Below are 15,559 nucleotides of genomic sequence, written 5' to 3'. Positions count from 1 at the left end.
GTTTAGTCCGCCACCTCGTACTCGTAACAAAATGAGGTCAACATCTATTAGAAAAAGGTTTCTCTTTATCTGGGTCCAATAGATTAAATACGGAAAAGTAACCGATACGGGTATACTATTAACCTTTTGTCGCACCCGGTTAACAACTATGACAAAGGGACCACCATGGAGTCTCTCTTTATGATCTTTTCAGACTCTCTAAAGATGAAAAGATCACCGAGTTGTCTAGTTTAGACTCTTTAAATACACAGACAAGATATAGAGTCATTCTTTTTACGATACTTTTCAGACTCTTAAAAGATGAAAAATCGACGAGTTTGCCTGTCTGGATTCATTAAACTAATCAAATAGGGCAAAGAGTCGTTCTTTTTGCAATCCTTTTCAGACTCTCTAAACATGAAAAGATCGATGAGTTTACCCGTCTGGACTCATTAAAAATCAGACGGGAAAATTGGAAATACAACCGTATCTTGAAGCATGGTTTGGCAGCAAAATTTCCCTTGAACATGGCACTCCCTTAGATAAAACGTCATTTTTGATAGCCTCTCAATATGAACCCTACAAACCTATGAGTTTTTAGCCTATATACCCTAATGCCATTGCATCTCCATATCTTAAACACTCTGTAGTGTTCATGAGTCTAGTGTTGTCTGGTTAAAACCGTTGTCATGCCTTCTATTGTTCAAGGGTCCCTACTTGTTTCCTTGATCAACTGACCCTACATATCCTTTCATCATGCCCTCCGTTGTTTAGACCCAAAAGCTCAAAATATTCTTCAAAAAACAAAATCATCCTTGTTCGATTTCGTGTCGATTAATGTAGGACACATCATTGCCTACCTTTCGACAGGTTCCTTCCTGTCGGCTTCAACACTCTATCTAGGAAGGTAACCCAGAAACACATTCAATGCCTTGGTGCTTACAGACATTAGTGGCAAGTTACCTTGTGCTTGATCACAAGTTTTCATTATTGGCTCCTAGTTAAGCGATTCTATGAGTGTTCGACGACAAGAAATCTTTCACACTCGCTAGTTTTCACTGTGCATCTTGGAGACCATCACCATTATCGGTGGCCTTCCTCGCATTTGTTAACAGTCTCCATTGTTGGCTCGTAATCAGATGATTTCGTGCATGTTCGACGTCAACTCATTTTATCACATGTACCGATCTATGCTGTTTGGTGAAGAAGGAATCAAGACCTTGGGTAGAGGCTTGCATCATTTAGCCTTGTTTCCTCTCCCTAGCTGCGATATTGTTCTTTGAAGACAGCCATTTCAGGATAATCTATTATGACACTGGATCCGCCCTGTGCCATATTGGCCCCCAGCATTGTTATATCTCTGAGGAGAAAGTTACTCTGACATAGCTGCTAATCATGGGAATGCCCAACTCAGGACATGATTTTAGTAGTTCATATATATGTACTTTTGTTGTATCAGGTTTTCCTTACCCCTCGAAACTTCTCTCTCTCTCTCTACAAATATTTTGACGGAAAACTACAGTATTTTCGTAAAGTATTTCTGCCATTGTCTCTGCCTATGATCTCATACTTTAGGGGGCATCTGTTATAGGACAAATTGACCTCCTAATCAACTCAGAGGAGAAAGACAAGATGATTGAAATAATGACCATAGTTGCAGGCCCAGAATCCATACTAATGCTCTTTGTACAATGACAACCTGCTTTATAAAGCTTGTTACCAAGCATAAAGGAGTGTTAGTCAACCTGCTAACTCTTGTTGTTAGACCAGGGGGAGCGTTAGTGAACTTAAGTGATGTTCAAGAGGTTATGCCAACGAATCTACCAATAAATATCTAGATATTATTTCCCTAAATTTGTGAAAGAAAAGCAGGGAAACACCAAAAATCAAGATATTTGGAGAAATTCTATTCCAGGAATAGAGGCAAATGGGAAAAAGCTGGTAAACAAGGCAGGTTCATGGTTTTTTCCCAAATGAACTACAGGTGGAGTTGGGCAGCCCTAATTCGATTGCTATATAAGCAACGAGAGCGTGATATCAAAGTGGCAACGACACATTTGGAGCAGTGTGGAAAGGAAAAGCTTCTGGGGGAAAATGAGGTTCCCTGGTCGACCCAAGGCTCTCTTGACTACTAATGGGACTTGACTCATCCACGTCGGAAGTGGCCATCGGAATCGAAGCACCAGAAGGAGTAGACGGGAGATCCACGTCTAAAGATTCCCAAACGTTGGGAGGAGTCCAATCAAAAGGGTCCTCACCCGAAGCCCGAGAATCAAGAGGTTGTACACTTGGGATAATAGGAAGAGTACCAGTAATAGATGATACCTCAGAAGAGACATGAGAAAGGGACTCTTTGTCACTTGACAGGGATGACGGATTCAATGAGTCCACCGGGATGGCCTAACTAAAAAGTCTGGGAGAAAATATATAATCAATAGGGTTGCAAAAAATCTTTCAAGATGTGATCACAAAGTAGCCAAGATTAAAAGGTACAATGTTATCATGGACAAATAAATTTTATGACATTGGAACGAAACATTGCCTTTTCATGCTTAAAGAGTCGAGAAAAAGGACTAAAGATGACTCCAGTCTCCTTCGAAGTTTAATGAGCCTGAAAGGACAAGTGCTCAGATGATCCTCTACTTTTAAAGAGTCGAAAAGGAACGAAAGTGACTACTCTGGAATTCTCAACAAGAGGTTAACTAGACAAATCGTAAAACTACATATACACCTTGGTAATAAAATGAAAGGGAAATGACCAAGGACTTCCTGTACGGCAGTCGATCTTCCCAAATGCTGTGTTCGATGCGTTACGACTTGTAAGGTGGTAGACTCGGCTTCCTATGGATAATAGGACGATAACCTAGTGGGGTCTCCCAATATATACGTGATGGTATAAGGAGCACAAATCCGTACTAGCATCTATTGGATCAAAAAAGGAGGAATCACCCAATATTAGTGAGGACAATAGGAACTAGGTTTAACGACGCTGGAACACGTCTCTAGCCTAGACCTCTAGATATGTGAGCATTAGGTTCCAATGCATTTTTAAGTTCATTGAATAAATTTTAACAGTTGATCTTGAATTAAGTCTCGATTTTAAGGCCATATCAAATGTATCTTTATCACTCCTAGAATGCAACTAAATGAGCAAAAAGACCATTTTCATTGGATGAATAACTAGCTAAGGAAGAGTGAGAGGTTCAATGCATAGCAACTGAATGGAAAACAAGAAAACCAATCAAAGAAGAAGGAACACTTCTACCATCTACTCAAACTTGCAAGAAAGCCAAGAAAGAATGAGAAACACACTTTTTTCTTTTCAATGTCTTCATCTTCAAGAATATACTAATGCAAAAAGTCATCTTTCAAACCTTAATACAAGATGAATTCACTTTTTTGATTTTCTTGAATAAATGATAAGAAACTACATGCACAAATGTATCAAAGACTCAAACTAAAGAAATAATCCTTTTTACAGAACTGGAAAACTATCTCCTTGACTGGGAAGCAAAGCGATTTATGCGAAGTGAAAGAAGGAGACCGAACGAACAAGACAAGGAAGTTCGGTGACCAAACACATACACCAATCAAGAGAATGACAACCAGAAAAAAAGAATAAGCCTCAAACAATGAGAGAGATTTTACCAAGCAGAGTCTAAAGATATCAATGAAGGAGTGAACCAAGCAAACCAAGCAGTGGAGAAACCCTAGGGTATTTAGGTCACACGGTTCAAGAGAGAGGATTTGAAAAGACTTGAAAACCAAAATCAAAAATCTTAACAACCAACACTTTTGACACAGCAAAGAGGAGAAAAACAAGCTCTAAGGACAAAACACACTGGCTGGTCAACCAAACAAACCTCAAAATTTGAAACTTATAGGAATCGTCACAAGTAAAACACTAGCAACATGCACCGACAACAAATCACCGCACCTCCCTAACCAAGAAATTTGCGACGTCGTCACAAAAGTACATAAGTTAGCTGCGCTGAGCCGATTTCAGGCCTCGCTGTGACTGTTAGACAATTTATTCGTGTCGTACAGTAAAAGGTGCAACCCAGAAGACAACGTGGATGAAATTGCTTCACAACTGTTAGGAAATAAACAGCGACGGCTCAAAATCAAAATCTAAAAATGAAAGTTTGACTAGAGCAGGGCCAGATCTATCACTCAGAAGGTTGGGAAGGCTATAGAAGTAGTCTAACAGCTTCCAGAATGAAGTATGCTACCCAAATAGTAAGGAAGATGATAAACCAACAAAGCCAATCAACACAAAAGACAAAGGAGAGGATCCCGAGTATGGTCGCCAACTTGTGACACAGGTAAGTTCCCTTTGTAGACAAAGGCAACCCCTCTAGCCCTAAAGTGGGTCTAGTCACTTCAAAGGCAATACTAAAGTAGATTTCCTTAGAAAGTTGGTGTTATGAAGACCTACCTTCAATCCAAAGTTCGATGAATTCCTTGTCGTGTTGCTCCAGCTCTTTGTTCTTCTAGTCGTTCATACCTGAAAACAACATGTAGAGAAATGCCACAAACACAAATAGAAAACAACCAAACAATCTACTTGAAGAGTCAAGGAACCTCAAGCTATCGACATATAACTTAACGCATGATATAGGAAACAAGCTATTGATTTGTATTAATATAAATCAAAGTAAAACTTACAACCGAGCCTTAACATCATAAGCCTCCTTAAAGGGTCCTATCGGTATGTCTCCGTAAGCATTTACTTGTGAGCCATCTTCCAAGGGAACATATGACTCTCTCTTCTGTCCAAAAAGGTTGATAATAGAAAGCTCTCAAACCAACTCTACTCAAGCATCTCTCAAATCAAAATACAAATGAGGCTACTTCCACACTCCAATAATAGTCTCTACCTCTACTCCTCTCTTAGAAACTTGAAACTATCAAGTTACATCTAGCTATCATCCAGTTACATCCAAGCTAGCTGATGTTATTCATGGAGGAGATATTTATAGGAGGGAGAGGTCCCATAAGAGAATGGAGGAAGAGCTTATCTCTTAGGGAGGTTGCACAAAATGTGGAACAACTATCCCAGAGGAGAAAGGCTAGCTCAACTAACCCAACAACCAACCCTAGGACTACCCATGAAGCAATTTCATTTCGAAGTTTTGACGAGTTGTTGAAAAACTTGCCAAATCTAGCTCGTCATGGGTGAAACATAGGGACAGAGCGAAGACTTCGCTAGGGCTAGTGTTAACTTGACCATCGTCACGAGGAGGATAACTTCTGACTCATGACGACCCAAAAACTTAGGTAAAAGGGGTCTTCTTCAAGGATAATAAAATGAGACACTCTTCCTAAGATTGCAAGGAAGGTAATGACACATAATTGGCAACATGACACAACATAGATGTTAGTAACATGGACCAGAATTATCCGGGATCAAGGAATGCAGAGTTGGTGACAAATTACTGTGTAACACACCCTACCTTGTGGTGCACCCTCTTTAGTGCATCTCCCTTCAGTGCCTTACTTCAACCCATCGCGCAGATCCCTTACTTCGGTTTTCCAACTTTCGGGTAGTGTAGTTTAGAGTTCCATACTTCCTTGTAGCTGCCTAGAGTACTAAGACTATCCTGCAATCATATAGTCATTGCGCAGGGGTGGGATCACCCTTATACATCTTCAATTGACTACCACTGAATTTTCCCAGAAATAATTCGCCATTCAACTTCGCAAGCTGAATTGCGCCACCATCTGTAATTTCCTTAACAACATATGGTCCTAGCCAATGCATTTGAAATTTCCTAGGGAACTTTGTAAACATACTGTCATATAGAAATACCAAATCTTCATTCTTGAAGGTGCGTTGTTTGATGTGGCAACCATGCCATGCCTTTTCATTGTAGGAATTTACAGGGTAAGTTCCTCAGAAAGAATACCAAGAGGACACCGCTCACAACCAGATCTCAAATCAATACACCAGTATTTTTGACGTGGTTAAAACCCTCAGAGTGCAAGGAGGGAAACAGTCCACGGCCTGTCCCAACGTGGGTACAGACAATTTATTAATCAAAGAATGAAAATTTACATAAGCTTCTCTCATGCACGGATTACCCGAACAATGACCCTCCATGCGCTTTAAATAGAACTCATGGACCAATCGGGTGTCAAGCCACGGATCAAGTGTCGGTAATACCGAGGTGAGAGTGAACCGTCGGATCACTACATATCGTGACCGTCGGATTGTAAGTTACAAAATGTACAACGGTAAAGAAACACACTTTACCTAACTCTAACCTAACTCTATACTAGACCAAGTTGAACTTAACTATATCCTATGTGTCGGAATATCCTAACATCCCCCCTTAAGAACAACTTGGGATAGGATTGAAGGATTTACAAATATGACACAATAGGAGAAGGAAGGAGGCACTAGAGCCTATCCCCCCTTAGTGACAACTTCCTGAACTCCAAGCATATATCGAAGTTTAGTGAACTTCGCCTCTGTGAGAGCCTTTGTGAAGATGTCTGCAACCTGATCATCTGTTGGACAATATTGCACTTCAAGAACATGGTCATGAATGAGCTTTCTGATGAAGTGCATGTGTAGTTCAATGTGTTTGCTGCGCTGATGCTGGACTGGATCTTTGCATAGCTGAATGGCACTTTGATTATCACACCAAAGTGTGGTTGGATGCTGCTGCTCAAAGCCAAACTCTGATAGGATCTGACGAAGCCACAAGGCTTCCTTACTAGCTTCCACGGCACCACGATACTCTGCTTCTGCTGACGAAAGAGAAATGGCAGCCTGTTTCTTACAAGCCCATGTAATAGGTCCTGAACCAAGAGTGAAGACATAACCGGCAGTAGACTTCCGATCATCAAGGTCACCAGCCCAATCAGAATCAGTGAAACCAACTAACAGAGGAGCTGCTTTGGCACTGTAATGAATCCCAAACTGTACTGTACCTCGAACATAACGAAGTATTCTTTTAGCTGCTTTCCAATGACTTTCACGGGGGTTTTGCATAAAACGAGCAACAAGGCCAACAGCAAAGGAAAGATCAGGACGAGTATGGGTTAAATACAAGAGTTTTCCGACAAGTTGACGGTATAAGGTAGCATCAACTTCAGGAGAAGTACAAGAGACTGAAAGTTTGACTCCAGACTGAAAGGGAGAAGGGGCTGGCTTACAGTCTTCCATGTGAAAATGACGAAGAATATCACAAGCATACTTGGACTGGGAAAGGAAAATACCCTCTTGGGATTGCAAGACTTGAAGACCGAGAAAATAGTGTAAGTGTCCTAAGTCTGTCATTTCAAATTTCTTTTTAAGGCTGGACTTCACATGGTTTATAAGGTTGGGATCACTACCAGTAAGAATAAGATCATCAACATAAAGAACAAGGATGATGAGAGAGTTGCCCACTTTCTTGGTGTAGACAGTATTGTCAGAATGACACCTAGAAAAGCCAGATTCTAAAAGAAAGCTATCCATTTTGGCATACCAAGCTCGAGGAGCTTGCTTGAGGCCATAAAGGGATTTCTTAAGTCGACAAACGAGGCTGGAGTCTGTTTGTATGAAGCCAATGGGTTGTTCCATATAGATTTCTTCCTGCAAGTCCCCATGCAAGAAGGCAGATTTAACATCCATTTGATGGACTTCCCATTTTAAAGAGGCAGCAAGGGAAAGAACAAGGCGGATAGAGTTCATTTTGGCAACTGGAGAAAGGTTTCAGTGTAGTCAATGCCTTCAACCTGTGAAAAGCCCTTAGCAACTAGACGAGCTTTATGTTTATCAACTTTCCCATCTGGTCCATACTTGGTTCTGTAAACCCATTTGCATCTAACAAGTTTGCGTCCCTTTGGTAGAGGAACAAGATCCCATGTATCATTTGTCATCAATGAATGATATTCTTCATTCATAGCTGCTTCCCAATGTGGATGGCCTGAAGCTTCTGCAAAAGTGTCAGGATCATGATTTACTGGAGCTTGAGCCAGTAAAGAAGAGGCTCTTTCAAACTGAGAACGTGTACGTCGCTGATCTGTAGGATCACCGGCAAGATCACCTGCTGCATCCCGAGTAGCACGGACCCATCTTGGAAGTTGAGGATCCTGAGAAGGTGGGGAAGGATTATCATCCTCGCTTTCATCATCAGAAGAAGAAATGTTTTCAAAGATAGAAGAGATAGGAAGAGGTGGCACATCCGCCGGACTAGGCTCGCAGGCCGATTTATTTTCATCAAATTTTACATCTCTTCTAATGATAACATTTTTGGACTTAAATGGAATAAGTCTATAACCTTTTACATCTTCAGAATATCCAACAAAAGTACATTTCTCACTCTTAGGTTCTAAAGCTTTATGCTTTTCATCTGGAATATGGGCCCATGCTTCACTTCCAAACACACGAAAGTGACTTACATCTGGTTTAATGGAACTCCAAGCTTCTTCTGGAGTGATATTCTCTAGAACCTTAGTAGGAGTGCGATTGATTATATAATTTGCACAATTAATTGCTTCGGCCCAAAAACTAAGACTGAGTCCTTTAGATTGCAGCATACAATTAGCCATTTCCTTTAAGGTGCGATTTTTCCTTTCAGCTACACCATTTTGTTGTGGAGTGTATGGAACAGTATGTTGCATTTGAATTCCATTTTCGGTGCAAAAGTTGATGAATGTGTTTTTAACATATTCTCCACCATTATCAGTTCTTAGCTTAAGAATTTGATGTCCAGATTGTTTTTCAACAAATGCTTTGAAGGCCAAAAAGGTGGTAAATACTTCGCTCTTGAGTTTTAAGAAGTATACCCAAGTGCGTCTGGAGAAATCATCAATGAAAGTTAAGAAGTACTTGCAGCCAGAGAATGAAGCAACAGGAAGAGGACCACATAAATCACTGTGCACAAGCTGTAAAGGGGCTGAGGCGTGCCAAGAGGCACGTTTGTCAAAACTGTCCCGATGATGTTTTCCGAGTACACATCCGGAACAAACACCATCTTTGCAAGATACCATAGGAAGACCTGTCACCATATTTTCTTTACATAGATGCTGAAGGGAGCGATAGTTTAAGTGACCATACCGCTCATGCCAAAGTTTGCTCACTTCATCATTATGAGCAACAAATACTGAGGGAAGATGGGATGACCCAAAGTTGTGAAACTTATACAACCTTTTGGAATCATCAGCAAGACCAGTAGCTAGAATCTGTTTAGGATCTTTTAGATCCTTGATTACAACATCATGAGGTGAAAATTCAACAATTTTACCTTCACCTGAATGAGTTATCTGATAGACAGATAGAAGGTTGCAGGATAAGTTTGGAACACATAATACATCATTGAACTGACCATTGTCTAGATGAACAGTTCCAGTCCCTACAACATTAAGAGATCTATCATCACCAACATATATATTTTTGGTGTTACAATCATTTAAAGAAGAAAACATGGCTTGGTTTTTGGCCATGTGACAAGAGGCTCCAGAATCAATGAGCCACTCATGAGAATGAGAAGAAGAAGAAGATACATTTAATGCATAACCAGACTGAGATGATTGACGATGACATGCAGAAAATGCCGTTCCGGAAGTTGAAGTTGAAGTAGGCTCCAGATGGATGTTATGTTTCTTCATTGCGGCTTCCAAGGCTTCCATCTTCTTAAAGCATTTAGATTCTAAGTGGCCATCTCGATTACAAAAGTTACAATGTCTGTCAGTCTTCTTCCATTTGTTTTTATTGGTCTTATCATATTGCTGAAATGATCTTTCATCTTGAGGCTGAGTTGGTTTAGGACCATTCCTTTGAGGATAAGACTTCTTAGGATTCTTTGAATTTGGTTGCTGCTGGGCGGCTAACGCTTTCGAGGAAGAGTTTCCAAGATTAAGAAGACCAAGGTGTAAGAGTTTTTCTTGTTCTCTTATTAAGGAATCACAAAAGGAGTCAAAGGAAGGGGGCTTGTAGTCTTTGCCTTGACAAATGAAAGCTTCCCTGGTAGAATGGAAAGTGGAAACAAATACAGAGTAGGCTGGTCCCAACTTAGTAAGGATGGAATAAATAAGGTTACCATCTTCTTTCTTAACTTTAACACCTTCCAAGAGATATCTAAGGGTCTTGAATTTGGACAAGAAATCTTCAATGCAAGAAAAATTATTAGGATCCAAAGTAAGCAACTCATTTTCAAGTTGATGGGCTCTAATTTCATTTTTAATCCCAAAAACTTTAGCAAGTTTTTCTAATGCTTCATGAGGAGTTTCAATTTCTGCAATGTGGAATCTAAGATCAGGAGAAACAGACATTCCTATCAAACCACGTGCTTGATCTTGTCTATTTTCCCATTTTTCGGCCTTGTCTTCATCTTTGGGTTTCTTCTCTTGGTCTGTGGCTATTCTGAAGAGACCTTTACTTCTAAGTAAATCTCCCATGTAGGCTACCCATTGGAAGTAGTTAGTGCTGTCAAGAATGACTTGGCATGGACTTTCCATTTTTTGAAAAACAACTGAAGCTGAAGATGCTGAAAGTAAGTGGTCCAATGGATAGATCTCGAAAAAATAGGCGGTTTTAAAAAAAACGGCTCTGAAAAAGGCTTCCGGATGAAGAAGTTATGGCTTTTTGAAAAAAAATTGTTGACGTTGCCGGCAAAGTGCGCGAATGTGCGGGAATGAAAAAATCCGCCCCCACAAAATGGAGACTTGAACCCAAGACCTCTACTCTCTTAAAAGGTCTTTGAACCAATTGATCTATACAAAATATTTGAGAGAGAGAGAGAGAGAGAGAGAGAGGGGGGGGGGGGGGGGGGGGCTCGATTTGCGTGCTTGCCTTGGAAGACTCTTTTCCCCTACAAAACACAAAACACAAAACCCAACACGAATATCCAAAGAAAAACGAACCTTACGGCTCGAAGTTAGCTTTAGCCAAAAAACTAGAAATTTTAAAAAAAATCTCAAAGTTAGCTTTTAGCCGAAAAACTAAATATTTTTCTCATTGATTCTGATTTTCCGAGATCACACTAAGGTGCAGGGAAAAGAGCATACGCATGAGAAAAATCCTTTCTTTCTGTTTCTGATTTGCCCAGATCGCACAGAGTCGCAGGGCAAAGAGCATACGCAGAAATGAAAGGTATAGATCCGGAAAAAAAAGGCTAAATAAACCGAAACCGAAATAAGCAGAGAGAAAATGACAGTAAACTGCAAAAAAAAACACTGTATACCTCCCGATATGAAAAATGACGCAGCTAGGGCTACCGAAACCTTTTCGCGTGAAACGAAAGGGGTTCCTCACTGAAACAGATGCTCCGAACGCAACAGAGCAGTCCTCTCGGCCCGAAAGCAGTCAGAAACAGCAGATCTAGGAAACGACAGCCGCATGCAGTTCTACCGGCTTCAGATTTGGATCACCAACGGACGCGGCCCTCAAATAGCTCTGATACCATGTAGGAATTTACAGGGTAAGTTCCTCAGAAAGAATACCAAAGGACACCGCTCACAACCAGATCTCAAATCAATACACCAGTATTTTTGACGTGGTTAAAACCCTCAGAGTGCAAGGAGGGAAACAGTCCACGGCCTGTCCCAACGTGGGTACAGACAATTTATTAATCAAAGAATGAAAATTTACATAAGCTTCTCTCATGCACGGATTACCCGAACAATGACCCTCCATGCGCTTTAAATAGAACTCATGGACCAATCGGGTGTCAAGCCACGGATCAAGTGTCGGTAATACCGAGGTGAGAGTGAACCGTCGGATCACTACATATCGTGACCGTCGGATTGTAAGTTACAAAATGTACAACGGTAAAGAAACACACTTTACCTAACTCTAACCTAACTCTATACTAGACCAAGTTGAACTTAACTATATCCTATGTGTCGGAATATCCTAACATTCATGATCCTTTTGCACCTGTTGATGAAATCCTGCTAGGAAACGGTCTTCCTTCGGTTCTTCCAGCTGCGCGAGACTCTCCTCCATAGTATCGAGATCAGCCATATTCGTCAATGCCGCAATCTAAAAACTTGGCACAATGTATTGCATGGGAATTACAACCTCCTTCCCATATACTAATCTAAGCGTGGTGTGGCCTGTCAACTTCTTACAAGTGGTCCTATACACCCAAAGCACCGTTGGTATGCACACATCCTAGTCATTCTACTTTGTGTTGCAAATATTCATCAAGGCGGTCTCCAAAATCTTGTTGAAGGCTTCCACCGTGCGATTAGCTTGAGGGTGATATGGCATACTCTTCTGATGATATACCTAGAATTCCTCAAGCATCACAGTAATGGTTTAATTTAAAAAGTGCATGCCCCTATAACTCAATAAAATTTTAGGGCAACCGAACCGAGACAAGATGTATTCAAAGATAAAATTCGTGGTTGTAGTTGCACTACAGCCTTTCATTGGTTGTGCCTCCACCCACCTATTCAAGTATTCAGTCATTGTGATAATGTATCTATCCCTCGTCTTTTTCGCTAGTGGGTGAATTGGACCCAAAAAGTCTATTGCCCACTTATCGAACACCTGCAATGTTATTTGCGGATTTAGTGGAAAATCATCCTTCCTAATCCTCCCAATGCACTCTACCTCAAGAAATTTCAATAACAGCATATCCCATTGATTTGTGTGTCTTTATTTATGCCATACAATTAGGTAGGTTTCATCATCTCATGTGTTTTCTTTTGCACATTTTATATGGATCCATCATCCACACCGTATATCAGTTATGCCGACGGTGAGAGTCGCTTATCCAAGAATCTAGCCTCGATAGCCTAGGCCATTTTCACCTAGTTGCATATGCTACTCCATTCCAGCGGTTTGAGAATTGGATCTGCCACCAATAACCAGGCCAAATATGATGCAGTGATAGGTTTTTTAGTCGATGCCCTTTCTCATCACAGGTCACCAGTTCCCTGTGTAGCAGCCTGTTGTACTTCTTGGGCCAACTTTTCAGTAGTTGGGCCTTCAACTAAAAGGCCCATGGTCCTCTAAGTATGTTGCATCCCCCTAAGCTTTCTCTGTACAGACAAAGTCAACTAGCTAACCTCTCCTATCCATGGCTTCATTCGTGCATAAAGAATTGCTTCCTTGCAGCACAGATCTTCAATTTCATTTTGGATCATCTTCCCTTCCTACAACCGTGTGAATTGTTGTAAGGATGCCAGTGTTCATGCAGTCAATCAGATTTCATCGAAATTCCTCTTCTTCTCTGTAATATCTGCTTCGATCTTTTGTAGAGTGGGATCCTCCTACTACAAGGTGCACAGGAAACCACTCCTGTTGCAAAAGCATCTAGACAAGGGGGAAAAGCCAAGAAGAAGGAACCTAAGGACAAGGCTCCCCAAGCATCTCCATCTCTCAAAGCTCCAAATCTGACACCTCCATGCGCTTTGTGTAATGTTGTTGGGCATGCCACCAATAACTATCATGAACTTCCTATTGTCAAACCTTTAGTTCATGAAACGTTCCCTGAGTCTAATATGCATGAGGTTCAAGTTACCTTACCGGGACCAGCCAAAAGACTTAAAAAGTTGTGCACAAATCACCCTTGTGCCTTGTGTGATAATTATGGTCACTATTCCCATTGTTTCCCTCACCTCGACAAATTTCATGATTTCCTTTAAGTGCTTTGTGAATACTAGGCCACTCGTAGTGGATCACCTACTCCTATACCTGTGGATTTTAGTACCACTAGTAAACCAGAACAGGGGGACATTGGTCCCACCATCATGATCCCTCCCCCCGATGTCGAGATGATAGATTCCATGGTCCATATCATTTACCTGCCATCATGCTTGAGTTTCTCACAGGAAAACATTTTTGAGTTTTCTGCACGTGCTTCTATTGAACCTCCTTTGTTGGAAACTTGGGTCTCAACATTGGTATATTTTCCATCTACTAGCTCGTTGTCTACCATTTCAGATGATGCATATGTGAACCTTCTTTCTCAAGATGATACACCAAGTACCTCCACCACATCATGTAGTTAGTATTCCTCCCATCTGCTCATCTCCCATTCCAATGAGATATCATGGAATCTAGGTCTACCCTAATTACCCTTAGACATAGGCAAGGGGGCATCACTTCTGGAGGATTTTGAAGGCCACCTTCTTCCTAATCCTCCCAATGCATTCTACCTAAAGAAATTTCAATCATAGCATATCACATTGATTTGCGTGTGTTTATTTATGTCATACAGCTAGGTAGGTTGTATCATCTCATCTGTTGTCTTTTGCACATTTCAGATGGATCCATCATCCACACCATATATCGGTTATGCCGATGGTGCGAGTTGCTTCTCCAGGAAACTAGCCTTGGCAGCCTGGACCATTTTCACCCCCTTGCATACATTATTCCATTCTAATGGTGTGGTCATTGGATCTTCCACCAATAACCAGGCCGAATATGATGCAATGATAGGTTTGTTAGTCGATTCCATTTCTCATTGCAAGTCAACAGTTCCCTGTGTAGCAACCTGTTGTAATTCTTGGACCAAATTTTCAGTAGTTATGCCTTCAACTGCAAGGCCCATGGTCCTCTGAGTCTCCTACATCCCCTTAAGATTTTGTTGTACAAACAGAGTCTGTTGGACACAGATTTTCAATGATGTCAATATGGTAATATTCGAGGAGAAAATGGAGCCAAGAGGAGCTAAGAGGAGAAGAACTGAAACATATGCCAAAATAGAGCTATTAGAGCTACAGAGGAGCCATAATGTATATATCATATATATATATGCCAAAGAAGAGGTGCACACAGAGCAAGTGGAGGAAGCAGAGAAACAGGGTCATCAGAGAGCTTATATGCATGCAATTAACAAGGTCATCGAGAGCCATCGGAGGAGCAATGGAGGAGAAATGAAGGAAGTGGATGGATGCAAGACGTGTATATATATGTATTTACCCATTGGAAAAACCATATGTATATGCATCTAACTCAAACGGAGGTAGAAAGACTTGGGTATATATTCTTTAACACTATCGGTGGGAAAAACTATGCATATACAGGAAAATACACTATCGAAGGCAGATTGTGGACTTGAAACCTTATACACGGGAGCGCTGAGACATATCGGGTCCGGTACCTCATATCACATTGCTATAAAGGAGTGGTCTACATTAAGGTCTAGACTTGGACCTTTGTGATGTGTGATCACCGTTAGCGATGTCGCATTGGAACTCCACCAAGGGAAACCCCTGATTGCGGTGAACGCATGTGGACCTGCCTCTACATTACAATATGACTTAACCTTCATCGCATCCATCATAGATCACAATCCGTGAGGCCTTGATGCATGAAAGCGTCGATTGCGATAAGGCTGTGGACCCAACGGGCATATAAACCATGGTTTAATACCATATCGCATCCGGTTCATCGGAGCAGTGGAGGATCGGCCATCGGCCATCGGTAGAGTCATGGGTCCAAAATATAAAGGATCCTCGGGAGTCACTAATCATCCATTGCGATTTAATCGTAGACCCAATGCAAAAATAAACACATGTGTAACACACTCGGAAGTCCGCCCTTCAGTCATTTCCACTGTTTTTCCCGTGTTTTCCTGTGTAATCATGTTTTTGGCCTGCGCAAGGTTCTTAGGTTGAAAGGCTTATGATA

This window comes from Pinus tabuliformis, chromosome 8, assembly GCF_031772625.1.
Source record: "Pinus tabuliformis cultivar Carrire ecotype Pingquan chromosome 8, CPIR1, whole genome shotgun sequence".
NCBI classification, from domain to species: domain Eukaryota; kingdom Viridiplantae; phylum Streptophyta; class Pinopsida; order Pinales; family Pinaceae; genus Pinus; species Pinus tabuliformis.
This window is presented reverse-complemented; position numbering follows the sequence as displayed.